At 49.4% G+C, this 12999-nt stretch overlaps 1 protein-coding gene across 2 annotated transcripts in view; it reads left to right on the top strand.

The window, feature by feature from the left end:
• Positions 1–12999, top strand: part of PPP4R4 (protein phosphatase 4 regulatory subunit 4) — a gene marked incomplete in the record, with an annotated part of 442181 nt that overhangs the window by 413034 nt on the left and 16148 nt on the right.

The following is a 12999-nucleotide window of genomic DNA, read 5'->3' as shown; positions in this document are numbered from 1 at the left end:
ACTGAAGAACTGACTTTCTCAGATGTGTGTTTAGATTGGAAGAGAGGATATTCAATTTTCAGACATACGCATGTATTGCACAGTTGGGCCATAGATATAGCAAGTGCAGAGTATAGAGATCTTGAAATTTGTCTGTTTTCCTTTCTTTTTCTTTTCTTTTAACTCATTTTCAAATGAAAATTGCCTGGGTAGTATATAGGTACAAAAACAGCCATGTACCTTGAAACTTAGCAGTTTATTGAAACTTACCCCCCGTATAGTATTAGGATAATGTTTCTGCTTCAGAACTCCACGAATGTTATATGAGAACATAATAGATCATGGAAGCCTATGAAATAAGTGACCCTGGTATGCACTCAAAATAGAATGCTGTGCAAGACGCCTGTTCAGGCATGTTTGAGTGGACCTAGAAGGTAGCCGTACATGTGAATGAGAAAATAACATACGAAAATGAAGGTTTGCTGAACATGCTGCTACTCAATGCTATTTATCGAGTGCTCAAAAAAGACCAATACTTAATATCACACTTGAACCTGGTATTACCTTTTTCGAGTATGTGCAACAGAACTATCTCCATGAAGTGCAAAGGAACAGAAAAAGAATGAGATGATGTGCAACTGTATCCATTGTCCCTTGGGATGGGATGACTACTTTTACTTTATTTGGGGGATTTATCTCAGGACTTCTTATGCCTTTTCTGTAATAGTTCAAGGCTTCTTACACTCATTTCTCTTTGCCAGAACAAACCACAGGTGAGCACACTTTTTGCTCAAATTCTTAAACACATGCACATATTCACACTATAGTTATGTCTTCTTGGAAAATACAATAAAACTTCAAAGAGGCTCCATAATCATAGTTGTGCACAGAGATTTCATACTGGTGTCAAAACTGATAGACTCCAAGGTCATTGTGGTTAGTCTGGCCATTGATTATAGCAGGCGTTTAGAGAGTTCATCCAGAAAAGAAGTGTTTGTAAATGGTCTTTTTTATTTAACAGAATTTATATTCTACTAAACTTGACAAAGAACCACAATTCAAAGTGGATGTGAGATCCCGAGCGAGGGTTGTGGAGTGGGCCGGTAAATAACACAGCCGGACAAAGGAGTGAATCCAAAAATAAGTATTTATTCAAAGGAATCCTTGGGCTTGTTTCTTTCACAGGTCTTGAAATATAGGATAGGAAACTTCTGCAGTCCAAGATATTCAGTTGTAAGCAAGCCTCTGGCGGTAGTCCAAACACAGTCTGCGACTGCCAGGGTTGCCACGCCAGCCAAATAGTTCTTGGTTCTCTGCTGAGGTTCAAGTCTGGCTGCAGCCAAAGCAGAACTTATAAGGTTCAATCTGGCAAGAACAAATGGCTTACCTCAGCCAGGTTGCAATTATGAAACTGTAGCTTCAGCGTCATATGCTGGGGATTCAACTCTTCTCTCCCTGGGCCTCCTTAACCTCAGTCTGGCCCTGTCTTTTATGCTTCCAGGTCTGGGCTCCGCCCTTCCCGGCTCACTTCCTCCTGGGGCAGGACCAGTGCTCCTTAAGGTGACCCCGGCTATTAGAGGGACTGTTCTTAAGGTGGCTATTGGGGGAACTTTTCCTAAGGGTGAAGGGTACTGTTCTATCAACCCCCTCACATATCCTATTCCTCAGCTCAACTGTGCCCTGTTGAGTGCCTGCCATTTAAGGGTCCACCTCCCAGGATACAAAGTCTGTATTAGCATGCTCTCGGCCTGCCTGATGTCTCATCTGATAGCTAAAGGGCTGAAGGCTAAGGGACCAGCGCATTACACATGCATTGGAATCTGTATGTCGAGCCATCCATTGAAGGAGTTGATGGTCTGTGACCAACAAGAAGTGTCACCCCAACAAATAATACTGAAATGTTTCCAGGGCACACTTGACAGACAGAGTCTCCTTCTCAATTACTGCATGATTTTTTTTTCTTTCAGGAACAGCTTCCTGCTAATGTAGGCCACTGGGTGGTCTTCCCCATCTACTTCCTGGGCTAAAAAGGCCCTGAATCCAACATCTGAAGCATCAGACTGCACAATGAAGGGTTGGTTGAAGTCCAGACTCACCAGCACTGGTTCTGAACAGATATCTCTCATTAGAGTTGAAAAGCTCCATTCAGTCTTCAGTGCAGTATAACTTCTATGGAGCTTTCTTCTGTAATAGACATATTAGCAGTTCTGCTTTCTCAGCAAACTCTGGAACAAACTGGCGATAGTAACCAATGAGTTTGAGGAAGGCTTGTACTTGCTTCTTCATCTGGGCTACTGGCACCTGGGTTATGGCCTCTACCTTCCAGATCTGGGGTCTCACCTGTCCTTTCCTGACTGAGTACCCCAGATACTGGACTTCTTGTCCTCTCAAGAAACACTTTTTGGGATTCGCTGTTAACCCAGTGGTCCGCAGATTATCCAGTACTTCTACTTGGATATGCTGGGTCTTCCAGTCTTTAGACTGGAGCGGAGGAGTAGCCTAGTGGTTAATGCTGCGGACTTTGATGCTGGGGAACTGAGTTCGATTACCACTGCAGCTCCTTGTGACTGTGGGCAAGTCACTTAACCCTCCATTACCCCAGGTACAAAATAAGTACCTGTATATATGTAAACCGCTTTGAATGTAGTTGCAAAATACCACAGAAAGGCGGTGTATCAAGTCCCATTTCCCTTCCCTTTACCATAGATGATAATGTTGTCTAGGTAAGCATATAGCTGCCATGAGGTCTAAGTAGGTGGTCTACAAGGCTGTGGAAGGTAGCTGGAGCTCCATGTAGGCCAATCGGGAGCACGGTGTTGTAATACACAATTTCTGGTTCTTGACTGGGCAGTTTCCACAACAATACGTCATGAGTGGCTATCAAATTCACTTCCATAGCACCCTCCTCTATATTTGGAAATCGAAACGACGAATGAGGTGATTAAATTTGCAGATGACACAAATTCAAGGTTGTTAAAACATGTGTGGACTGTGAAATATTGCAGGAAGACCTTAGAAAATTGGAAGGCTGGGCATCCAAATGGCAGATGAAATTTAATGTGGACAAATGCAAGGTGATGCACATTGGAAAGAATGATCTGAATCATAGTTACCTGATGCTAGAGTCCACTTTGGGGGTCAGCACTCAAGAAAAAGATCTAGGTGTCGTTGTAGATTATACGCTGAAATCTTCTGCTCAGTGTGCAGCGGCGGCCAAAAAATCAAACAGGATGCTTGGAATTATTAGGGAAGGGATGGTGAATAAGACCGAAAATACTATAATGCCTCTGTATCGTTCCATGGTGCGACCGCACATTGAGTATTGCATTCACCATATGTGAGATCCCAAGCGAGGGTTGGGGAGTGGGTCATAAATAACACAGCCGGACAAAGGGGTGTAACCAAAATAAGTATTTATTCAAAGGAATCCTCAGGCCTATTCCTTTCACCGGACCCAAGATATAGGATAGGAAACTTCTGTCCAGGACCTTCTGTTGTAAGAAAGTCTCTGGTGGTAGGCCAAACACAGTCTGTGACTGCTGGGATTGCCACACCCCAAACACAGCCGAATGGTTCTTGGTTCTTTGCTGAGGTTCAGGTCTGGCTCTAGCCAGACCACAGCAAAACTTACAAGGTTCAATCTGGCAATAACAAATCTACTACTACTATTTAACATTTCTAGAGCGCTACCAGGGTTACGCAATGCTGTACAAAAAACAAAGAAGGACAGTCCCTGCTCAAAGGAGCTTACAATCTAAACGACAAGAAGGACAAAAGGACAAGGAGTGCAGACAATTAAAAATTGGAACAGTCTAGATTTCTTGGGTAGAGGTACAATGGTTAGGTGCCAAAAGCGACATTGAAGAGGTGGGCTTTGAGTAGGGATTTGAAGATGGATAGGGAGGGGGCTTGGCGTATGGGCTCGGGGAGTTTATTCCAGGCATAAGGTGAGGCGAGGCAGAAAGGGCGGAGCCTGGAGTTGGCGGTGGTGGAGAAGGGTACTGAGAGGAGGGATTTGTCTTGTGATCGGAGGTTACGGGTAGGGGCGTAAGGGGAGATGAGGGTAGAGAGGTAGTGAGGGGCTGCAGATTGAGTGCATTTGTAAGTTAGTAGGAGGAGCTTGAATTGTATGCGGTACCTGATCGGAAGCCAGTGAAGTGACTTGAGGAGAGGGGTGATATGAGCATATCGGTTTTGGGGGAAGATAAAGCGCAGCCGAGTTCTGAACCTGGCTTATCTCAGCCAGGTCGCGATTATGGAACTGTAGCTTCAGCGTTATATACTGGGGATTCAACTCTTCTCACCCTGGGCCTCCTTAACCTCAGCCTGGTCCTGTCTTTTATACTCCAAGGTCTTGGTGTTGGTAAGGGAGCCCCTTGATTAAGTAGGAGGATGGCCTGGACTCATTTTGACAGCACATTACATCGTATCTGACACAACATCATTGGTTGCCTATTGAATTTAGATTAATTTTACAATCTTGGTATTGGTGCATAAGCTTTTCTTGTAGCCATGCACCTGACTACCTAAAAATATTTGGATATTCTGTACTTCCTGTCTTGTTAGCTTTGTTCTCACAATAAGAATTTAGCAGTTGATGCATGACTCTTCACCAAGAGCATTTTTCAGGTATAGATCCCTTGATATGAACCTTCCCTGTTGCTTTTTAGGAAAAAAAATTAAATTAACATTGTTTGAGCAGGCTTATGATATTTTGGTTTGAGTACTGGCGTTTTTATTTTTTTTATAGCGTTTTTATTTGTTTCTACGTGCATTTCTTAAAGATGTTTAAGAAATGCACATAGAAACAGACAGAAAAGCAAAATAAAAACAGCCAGAACTCAAACTGTTTCTGTCAGGAGAAATAGCTACAGTAAAATCAAACAGCTCAATGGTGAAAACTGTGCTGGCTGGGTGCCTAAGGTCTAAAGGGGCCTAGAGGGCCATGGAAAATAAAGGAAAAAAATGCCAAAAAACCTGACTAAGGAAATTAAAAGGGATGTGGCCCCACACAATCAACTTACAGATTGACACCACAAAGAGAAAATAAAGACAAAGATGCAAGCTGTGTGGGGCAACATGAAAAGCATATCCTTGCCGCTCCATGAAAAAATGAAGACTGAGCTGGTCCTGTATGACAATGGCGGGCAGAAAGGTGCACACGTTTACAATGAGCCTCCTGCAAACACTTCTAGAAAGGATGCTTGGGAGCAAAACTGTATCCTGCTTGTCGTTGGTGCAGAGAAGGTGACAAAAATGATAAAGGGGATGGGACTTTCCTATGAGGAAAGGCTAAAGCGGCTAGGGCTCTTCAGCTTGGAGAACATAAGAATAGCCATACTGGATCAGACCAATGGTCCATCCAGCCCAGCACCCCGTCCCCAACAGTGGCAAATCTAGGTCACAAATACAGGTCACAGGGAGAGGAGAAATGATAGAGGTCTATATAATATTGTTTGGAGTGGAACGGGTAGACATGAATCGCTTGTTTACCCTTTCCAAAAATACTAGGAGTAGGAGACACGCAATGAAGCTACTAAGTAGTAAATTTAAAACAAAATGGAGAAAATATTTCTTCATTCAACATAGTAACATAGTAGATGACGGCAGAAAAAGACCTGCACGGTCCACCCAGTCTGCTCAACATTTTTTGTGTATACCTTACCTTGATTTGTACCTGTCTTTTTCAGGACACAGACCGTATAAGTCTGCCCAGCACTATCCCCACCTCCCAACCACCTGCCCCACCTCCCACCACCAGCTCTGGCACAGACCGTATAAGTCTACCCAGCACTATCCCCACCTCCCACCGCCGGCTAAGCTTCTGGGGATCCCTTCCTTCTGAGGAGGATTCCTTTATGTTTATCTCATGCATGTTTGAATTCCGTTACCGTTTTCCTCTCCACCACCTCCCGCGGGAGGGCATTCCAAGTATCCACCACTCTCTCCGTGAAAAAAATACTTCCTGACATTTTTCTTGAGTCTGCCCCCCTTCAATCTCATTTCATGTCCTCTCGTTCTACCGCCTTCCCCTCTCCAGAAAAGGTTTGTTTGCAGATTAATACCTTTCAAATATTTGAACGTCTGTATCATATCACCCCTGTTTCTCCTTTCCTCCAGAGTATACATGTTTAGTTCAGCAAGTCTCTCCTCATACGTCTTGTAACGCAAATCCCATACCATTCTCGTAGCTTTTCTTTGCACCGCTTCAATTCTTTTTACATCCTTCACAAGATACAGCCTCCAAAACTCAACACAATACTGCAGGTGGGGCCTCACCAATGTCTTATACAGGGGTATTAAAACCTCTTTTCTTCTTCTGGTCACACCTCTCTCTATACAGCCTAGCAATCTTCTAGCTACAGCCACCGCCTTGTCACACTGTTTCGTTGCCTTCAGGTCCTCAGATACTATCACCCCAAGATCCCTCTCCCCGTCCGTACCTATCAGACTCTCCCCGCCTAACACATACGTCTCCCGTGGATTTCTACTCCTTAAGTGCATCACTTTGCATTTCTTCGCATTGAATTTTAATTGCCAAACGTTAGACCATTCTTCTAGCTTCTGCAGATCTTTTTTCATGCTTTCCACTCCCTCCGTGGTGTCCACTCTGTTGCAAATCTTAGTGTCATCCGCAAAAAGGCAAACTTTACCTTCTAACCCTTCGGCAATATCACTCATAAATATATTGAATAGAATTGGCCCCAGCACCGATCCCTGAGGCACTCCACTACTCACCTTTCTCTCCCCCGAGCGAACTCCATTTACCACCACCCTCTGGCGTCTGCCCGTCAACCAGTTCCTAATCCAGTTCACTACTTCAGGTCCTATCTTCAGCCCTTCTAGTTTATTCAAGAGCCTCCTGTGGGGAACCATGTCAAAAGCTTTGCTGAAATCTAAGTAGATTACGTCCATAGCACGTCCTTGATTTAATTCTCCGGTCACCCAGTCAAAGAATTCAATGAGATTCGTTTGGCACGATTTCCCTTTGGTAAAACCATGTTGTCTTGGATCTTGCAACTTATTTGCTTCCAGGAAATTCACTATCCTTTCCTTCAGCATGGCTTCCATTACTTTTCCAATAATCGAAGTGAGGCTTACCGGCCTTACCGTAATTAAGCTGTGAAATTCGTTGCCAGAGAATGTGGTAAAAGCGGTTAGTTTAGCAGGGTTTGGATAATTTCCTAAAAGGAAAGTCCATAAGATAGACTTGGGAAAATCCACTGCTTATTTCTAGGATAAGCAGCATAAAATCTGTTTTACTGTTCTGGGATCTTGATGGACCTTCGGTCTGTTCCAGTATGGCAATGTTTATTATTTACTTATTACATTTGTATCCCGCGCTTGCCCACTCAAAGCAGGCTCAATGCGGCTTACGTTTATGTTCTTCTATACTAGTGTAACTAGATATATATGTGCACTTGCAGTTAGGTGTAAGCACTTAGACCAGCCATAGACCTGATATAAATGCTGTTGCCTAAATGCTGGAGATAAGTGTATAACTTAGAGGGGCATAATCGAACGTCGCCGGCGAAATAGGTCACCGGCAATCTATTTTGGCGGCAGCACAACAGCTGGCCGGAACCGTATTTTTGAAAAAGATGGCCGGCCATCTTTTTTTTCGATAATACGGTTTAGCCCAGCCAAATGCCAGAGTTTGCCGGGTTTGTTTTTCAGCAATAATGGAAAAAAACTGCCGGCCATCTCAAACCCAGCGAAATCCAAGGCATTTGGTCTTGGGAGGAGCCAGCATTTGTAGTGCACTGGTCCCCCTCACATGCCAGGACACCAACCGGGCACCCTAGGGAGCACTTCTAAAAATGTTTAAAAAATACACAAATAGCTCCCAGGTGCATAGCTCCCTTCCCTTGGGTGCTAAGCCCCCCAAATCCCCCCAAATCCCCCCAAACCCACTCCCCACAACTCTACACCATTACCATAGCCCTTATGGGTGAAGGGGGGCACCTACATGTGGGTACAGTGGGTTCTCCGAGGACAAGCAGGCTGCTTGTTCTCACTGATGGGTGACGTCCACGGCAGCCCCTCCAATCGGAAACTTCACTAGCAAAGTCCTTTGCTAGCCCTCGCGCGCCCGCGCGCACCGCGCATGCGCGGCCGTCTTCCCGCCCGAAACCGGCTCGAGCCGGCCAGTCTTCTTTTGTCCGCACTCGGTACGGTCGTGTTTCGCCGTGTCGGGCCCCGGAAAGTTGACCTCGCGCGTCCAAATTGTTTTTTGAGCGTGTTTTTTTCTTCGGAAAAGCTTTTCTAAAGTCGGGAAGTGCTCCGGAAACCCTCCACCGGGTTTCGTGTCAATCCTCCCCGTACTTCCAGCTTTTTGCCCCGGTAAGTTTTCTTTCGTCGTCGGGGTAGGCCTCTTTTTGGCCTCGGTCGAGATTTTTTCTCCCTCTAAATTTTGGTGCTTCAATTTTCGCCATTTCGGCTTTTGATTTCGCCGGCGTGATTTTTCCGCCCATGACATCGAAGCCTTCCAGCGGCTTCAAGAAGTGCACCCAGTGCGCCCGGGTTATCTCGCTCACTGATCGACACTCGTCGTGTCTTCAGTGTCTGGGGGCCGAGCACCGCCCTCAGAACTGCAGTCTGTGTTCCCTGCTTCAAAGGCGGACTCAGGTAGCGAGACTAGCCCAGTGGAACGTGTTGTTCTCGGGCTCTTCGTCGGCATCGGCACCGGGATCTTCGAGTGCATCGACGTCGTCAGCGTCCAGACCATCTTCCTCGGCCGCCCTTGCATCGAGCGCATCGAGGCATCGGGCCTCTGCATCGGCGCCGAGACATCGGATAGCTGCATCGACGTCGGTGGTACCAGGACCTCGTCTGCTGATGTCGTCGGACGGTGGTGCATCGGGTGGAGTGCAGGTGAGGGCTGTCCATTCCCCTGCTGGTGGCGGTGAGCCCTCGGGTGGGTCTCCTCCTACCCTGAGGGCTCCTGCGGTACAGCCCCCCCGAGATCGACCCTCTTCGGTCTCGGCCCCGAGGAAGCGACGGGTGGATTCGACGTCCTCCTCGTCGGTGCCGGGGAGCTCCGGTGACATGCTTCGGAAGAAGTCGAAGAAGCATCGACACCGGTCCCCTCCCCGCGTCGGCACCGAGAGCTCTGGGTCGCCGAGGGAGTCGGCACCCAGCAGGCATCGGCACCGAGAGGACCGCTCACCCTCTGTTCAGGAGGTGTCGATGCGCTCCGCTCTGGACAGCCCGGAACAGCCTCCACGCCCGGAACAGGTACTGACGTCGACGCCTGCATCGACCTCCATGCCTTTCTCTGCAGCCGCTCTGAACGAGAGCCTCCGGGCCGTTCTCCCAGAGATTCTGGGGGAGCTGTTGCGCCCTACCCCTCCGGTACCGGCGGTGCTTGCGCCTCCGGTACCGTCGAGCGTGGCGCCGGCTGGCCCATCGCCCGGGGTGAGGTCCCCGACGTCGGTACCGCGTGCGGTACCGGCTGCCGTCGCCTCCCAGGAAGGCTCCCCGACTACGTCGGCGGAGGGAGCTTCGCCGATGCGGGCGAGGGAGTCTACCTCTCGACGCCCCCATCGTGGACGTGGCTCCACGGAGTCGAGCCGGGCCCGGTTGCAGACGCAGGTCCGTGAACTTGTGTCTGACACCGAGGGTGAGGCCTCGTGGGAAGAAGAAGAAGATCCCAGATATTTCTCTGACGAGGAGTCTGAGGGTCTTCCTTCTGATCCCACTCCCTCTCCTGAAAGACAGCTTTCTCCTCCTGAGAGTCTGTCTTTTGCTTCCTTTGTCCGGGAGATGTCTACGGCCATCCCCTTCCCGGTGGTTGTGGAGGACGAGCCCAGGGCTGAAATGTTTGAGCTCCTGGACTATCCTTCTCCACCTAAGGAAGCGTCCACTGTTCCCTTGCATCATGCCCTAAAAAAGACATTGCTTGCGAACTGGACGAAACCTCTAACTAATCCCCACATCCCCAAGAAGATCGAGTCCCAGTACCGGATCCATGGGGACCCAGAGCTGATGCGCACCCAGTTGCCTCACGACTCTAGAGTTGTGGATCTGGCCCTAAAGAAGGCTAAGAGTTCTAGAGAGCATGCTTCGGCGCCCCCGGGCAAAGACTCTAGAACCTTAGACTCCTTTGGGAGGAAGGCCTACCATTCCTCTATGCTCGTGTCCAAGATCCAGTCTTACCAGCTCTACACGAGCATCCACATGCGGAACAATGTGCGGCAGTTGGCGGGCTTGGTTGATGCTCTTCCCCCTGAGCAAGCCAAGCCTTTTCAGGAGGTGGTCAGGCAGCTGAAGGCGTGCAGAAAATTCCTGGCCAGAGGAGTTTATGACACTTTGATGTTGCGTCCAGGGCCGCTGCTCAAGGTGTGGTGATGCGCAGGCTCTCATGGCTGCGTGCCGCCGACCATGGAGAATAGAATCCAGCAGCGGATTGCGGACTCGCCTTGCCGTGCGGATAACATTTTTGGCGAAAAAGTCGAACAGGTGGTAGAGTCTCTCCACCAGCGGGACACCGCATTCGACAAATTCGCCCGCCGGCAGCCTTCAGCTTCTACCTCTACAGGTAGACGATTTTTCGGGGGAAGGAAGACTGTTCCCTATACTTCTGGCAAGCGTAGGTACAATCCTCCTTCCCGACAGCCTGCGGCCCAGGCTAAGCCCCAGCGCGCTCGCTCTCGTCAGCAGCGTGCGCCTCAGCAAGGCCCCGCGGCTCCCCAGCAAAAGCAAGGGGCGAGCTTTTGACTGGCTCCAGCAGAGCATAGCCGACATCCAAGTGTCAGTGCCGGGCGACCTGCCAGTCGGGGGGAGGTTGAAAGCTTTTCACCAAAGGTGGCCTCTCATAACCTCCGATCAGTGGGTTCTCCAAATAGTCCGGCAAGGATACACCCTCAATTTGGCCTCAAAACCTCCAAATTGTCCACCGGGAGCTCAGTCTTACAGCTTCCAGCACAAGCAGGTACTTGCAGAGGAACTCTCCGCCCTTCTCAGCGCCAATGCGTTCGAGCCCGTGCCATCCGGGCAAGAAGGGCTGGGATTCTATTCCAGGTACTTCCTTGTGGAAAAGAAAACAGGGGGGATGCGTCCCATCCTAGACCTAAGGGCCCTGAACAAGTATCTCGTAAAAGAAAAGTTCAGGATGCTTTCCCTGGGCACCCTTCTCCCCATGATTCAGCAAAACGATTGGCTATGCTCTCTGGACTTGAAGGATGCCTATACACACATCCCGATACTGCCAGCTCACAGACAGTATCTGCGATTTCAGCTGGGCACACGCCACTTCCAGTACTGTGTGCTATTTGGGCTCGCCTCTGCACCCAGGGTGTTCACAAAGTGCCTAGCTGTGGTAGCAGCGGCGCTTCGCAGGCTGGGGGTGCACGTGTTCCCATATCTCGACGATTGGCTGGTGAAGAACACATCCGAGGCAGGAGCCCTGCAGTCCATGCAGATGACTATTCGCCTCCTGGAGCTACTGGGGTTTGTGATAAATTACCCAAAGTCCCATCTTCTCCCAGTGCAGAAACTCGAATTCATCGGAGCCCTGCTGGATTCTCGGACGGCTCGCGCCTATCTCCCAGAGACGAGAGCCAACAACTTGTTGTCCCTCGTCTCGCGGGTGCGAGCGTCCCAGCAGATCACAGCTCGGCAGATGTTGAGATTGCTGGGCCACATGGCCTCCACAGTTCATGTGACTCCCATGGCCCGCCTTCACATGAGATCTGCTCAATGGACCCTAGCCTCCCAGTGGTATCAGGCCGCTGGGGGTCTAGAGGACGTGATCCACCTGTCCACGAGTTTTCTCGAATCCCTGTTTTGGTGGACGATTTGCTCCAATTTGACTCTGGGACGTCCCTTCCAAATTCCTCAGCCACAAAAAGTGCTGACCACGGATGCGTCTCTCCTGGGATGGGGAGCTCATGTCGATGGGCTTCACACCCAAGGAAGTTGGTCCCTCCAAGAACGCGATCTACAGATCAATCTTCTGGAGTTGCGAGCGATCTGGAACGCTCTGAAGGCTTTCAGAGATCGGCTGTCCCACCAAATTATCCAAATTCAGACAGACAATCAGGTTGCCATGTACTATGTCAACAAGCAGGGGGGCACCGGATCTCGCCCCCTGTGTCAGGAAGCCGTCAGCATGTGGCTCTGGGCTCGCCGTCAGGGCATGGTGCTCCAAGCCACATATCTGGCAGGCGTAAACAACAGTCTGGCCGACAGGTTGAGCAGGATTATGCAACCTCACGAGTGGTCGCTCAATTCCCGTGTGGTGCGACAGATCTTCCAGGCGTGGGGCACCCCCCTGGTGGATCTCTTCGCATCTCGAGTGAACCACAAGGTCCCTCAGTTCTGTTCCAGGCTTCAGGCCCACGGCAGACTGGCGTCGGATGCCTTCCTCCTGGATTGGGGGGAAGGTCTGCTGTATGCTTATCCTCCCATACCTCTGGTGGGGAAGACTTTGTTGAAACTCAAGCAAGACCGAGGCACCATGATTCTGATTGCTCCCTTTTGGCCGCGTCAGATCTGGTTCCCTCTTCTTCTGGAGTTATCCTCCGAAGAACCGTGGAGATTGGAGTGTTTTCCGACCCTCATCACGCAGGACGACGGGGCTCTTCTGCATCCCAACCTCCAGTCCCTGGCTCTCACGGCCTGGATGTTGAGGGCGTAGACTTTACCTCTTTGGGTCTGCCAGAGGGTGTCTCCCGCATCTTGCTTGCTTCCAGGAAAGACTCCACTAAGAGAAGTTACTTCTTTCATTGGAGGAGGTTTGCCGTCTGGTGTGACAGCAAGGCCCTAGATCCTCGCTCTTGTCCTACACAGACCCTGCTTGAATACCTTCTGCACTTGTCTGAGTCTGGTCTGAAGACCAACTCCGTAAGGGTTCACCTTAGTGCAATCAGTGCATACCATTACCAAGTGGAAGGTAAGCCGATCTCAGGACAGCCTTTAGTTGTTCGCTTCATGAGAGGTTTGCTTTTGTCAAAGCCCCCTGTCAAGCCTCCTACAGTGTCATGGGATCTCAATGTCGTTCTCACCCAGCTGATGAAA

Source organism: Microcaecilia unicolor, chromosome 9, assembly GCF_901765095.1.
Source record: "Microcaecilia unicolor chromosome 9, aMicUni1.1, whole genome shotgun sequence".
Classification (NCBI taxonomy): Eukaryota; Metazoa; Chordata; class Amphibia; order Gymnophiona; family Siphonopidae; genus Microcaecilia; species Microcaecilia unicolor.
This window is presented reverse-complemented; position numbering and strand designations above follow the sequence as displayed.